Source organism: Tarenaya hassleriana, unplaced genomic scaffold (assembly GCF_000463585.1).
Source record: "Tarenaya hassleriana unplaced genomic scaffold, ASM46358v1 Cleome149, whole genome shotgun sequence".
Classification (NCBI taxonomy): domain Eukaryota; kingdom Viridiplantae; phylum Streptophyta; class Magnoliopsida; order Brassicales; family Cleomaceae; genus Tarenaya; species Tarenaya hassleriana.
In genome coordinates this window covers 38436-41158 of record NW_010964912.1, presented here as the reverse complement: position 1 = coordinate 41158, position 2723 = coordinate 38436, and the positions used below count along the sequence as shown (strand labels likewise).

Below are 2723 nucleotides of genomic sequence, written 5' to 3'. Positions count from 1 at the left end.
TATATATATATATATATTTGTATATATATGTGAATTTATATGCATATATTAATTTAAATACATGTAGATGAATATCTGGACATTTAATAATATTTTTGAATGCCGAGTCAACAGTTTTTTTGCTGAGTCAGCAGTTTTTTGCTGAGTCAGCAGTTGCGTTTGTTTGATTTGGAAAAATTTAAAAGTTTGGGTATTTATGTGGGAGTTTTGAAAAGTTCAGGTATTTATATGACAATTTTATAGTTCAGGTATTTATTTGGAATTTTTGTAAAAGTTCGGGTATTTTTATGCGATTATCCCTTAATTCAAACCGATTAATATCATTTTATTGGTTGTATTTCATCATCATTTGATAAAACTAAGTCGAAATTTGTGATTTTGTTTAACAAATTTATAAAAATTCTATGGTGGCAAATAAGTCGTAATAAAGTCGTAAATATTTGGTTGTTCATGATTCCCGAGACAATATTAATGACTCTTTTCTGGTTGGACCCACTTTCTATAGGTATTTTGTCCACGTGAATTTATCTATTATTTTAGATTTTTGTCTTTTTTATACACAAGCTTGCTTTCTGAATAAAAGGGACAAAATTACGACCAATTTTTTTTTATCACAATTGCCACTAATTATTTACAAACTTTTTTTGGTAGTATCTACGACTTACTATATTTAGTTGAAGATCACATTCCATAAATTTATTAAAGACTTGTAGATTTTTTATAATACAACACTAAATAAATATGAACTTTATATAAACACTTTCACCTATATTATATGAAATGTATAAAAATATTAATTTTGTTTAAAATATAAATGTAATCCGATTATTATCACTTAATTTCAAGGTTTTCATCATCTGATAAAATCAAGTTAAAATACATACCAAAACAATACAAGTTGAGTTCAATTTTCACATATACAATACATCACAAACCTTGTCAAATTGTACAATCTTAACCACTTAGATATCATTTCAACGAGTTTAAAGATCGGTCTTGTTTCGAGATTTTCGTAAAACTTCAAGAAATTATCCCCGACATTCTGCATCTACGAAAATACATCGAACAAGATTAATTATAATTGCACTAACAAATTATAGTAAAAATATCTACAGGTTAAACTTTTTGGTGAAGTTTTGGACGCAATAGTTATTCAGGTAAAGAATCGAAACACCGACCTCAAACGTCTTGCCGCCAACAGTTACGATTGTCATGTGTTTGTCGACATCATTGTAACGCTCGAACATCAGGATTTAGGATCCAACGAAGCCATTGAAAACAAAAACAGAGTAAGTACGAAAGAAGTGGATCACAATGGAGTCTCCAATTCCGTTTCCGATAATGTAGATTGTAAGCGACGCATCATCTTTACCATCTTTAGAGTGAAAAAGTGACAACCATTGAAAAATACAAAGAAGATTGCAGATGGAAAAAATTTTATTTTAATATTTAAAAGTTCCGAATTTTGGTCTTGGATCTTATCATTTCAATCGATCTTGAATTAGTCTCTCCCTTAATTTTCTCGACATATTTTTCTCTGATTTCTGATTTTAAAATCGGTGTAAAAAAATCGTCTTTTTCTTTTTAAATTTCAAGTGGTTGGTTTTTATCTTATACGTGTGTATGTTGATTTACGTTTTCTTTGTTTGAGGTTATCATAGTCTTTTCCAACTTTTTTAAGGATAAGAGCGTCTTTTATTAATTCTATATGATTTTTGAGTGTATCTATGAAATGGATACGACACGTTTGGTGTATCAGTGAAGTTTTTTTTTGTTTTTTTTTTTATAACGGAGCGTCCTGGACCGAAGCCCAGACTAATCTCCGGACCCGGAGCAAGTCGTGTATCTGTGAAGTTTGCCCTAATTGTTTAGCAAACATGAAACCCTGAAACAATTTTTCGAGAAGAATTCCAAGATAAAACCAAACTTACAGAGATTAATGCGTTCCAAAGAGTAGGGAGAGGCTTTCCACGAACCACCTCACACGCTGCGTTTACGCTAATGTTCTTGAACCTTGCCTCCACCATTGGTAACTCCATGCCGACACTACACATAAGGTTAACCGGTCCCTTTAGTGTTTTGCAATGTTGTTTTTGTTCCCTCGAAATATTACTTTCTGCTCTGTTTCGAGAAAACGCAAACAGAGACTTTCTTCTCCGGCATCGGCATCGCCCCATAATCTCTTCTCCATGGTTCCGTGTCGGCCAGAAAACTATCGTCGGAGCACAATGCTCTTCGGCCGGACACACCTTCGTGAAATTCACCTTCGCTTGACCAAGTGAACCCTCTAACTTCCGACACCCCACTTACTTTCTGTGTTGGCGAGCACCTCCCTCTAATTTTAGAAACCCTAATCCCCATTTCGATTTGGGGATTTTAAGTCAATAGTTACATAGTCGAAGCTCCCAGAGACATTAAGGTTTCTGGTTGTTGATTTCTGACAAGACCAGAACTGTTTTGAAGCTTCCAGAGACATCTCTTCAATCTCAATCTCTGAAGCCACTGAATCTGAGTTGAATTTGCAGAGAAAAACACAATGGAAAAACCGCTTTGCCACCCTTACCAGACATACCCCATATTAATACGTTACCAAGTCCATGTGATTACATCCTTATTTTGGGTATCTCTCAAATTATATATATATATATATATATATATTTATTTTACTATAATATATACTATTTGCAATTCATATCATTATATATGAATAATATATACTTGTA

At 32.7% G+C, this 2723-nt stretch overlaps 1 long non-coding RNA gene across 1 annotated transcript; it reads right to left on the bottom strand.

Moving 5' to 3' along the window:
• Positions 1-856: 856 nt before the first annotated feature.
• Positions 857-2536, bottom strand: LOC104808482. Its single transcript, XR_770958.1, has 2 exons — positions 1179-2536; positions 857-1048 (listed from the first exon to the last, which is right to left on the bottom strand). It is a non-coding gene; the product is annotated as an uncharacterized LOC104808482 (long non-coding RNA).
• Between the last annotated feature and the right edge of the window lie 187 nt (positions 2537-2723).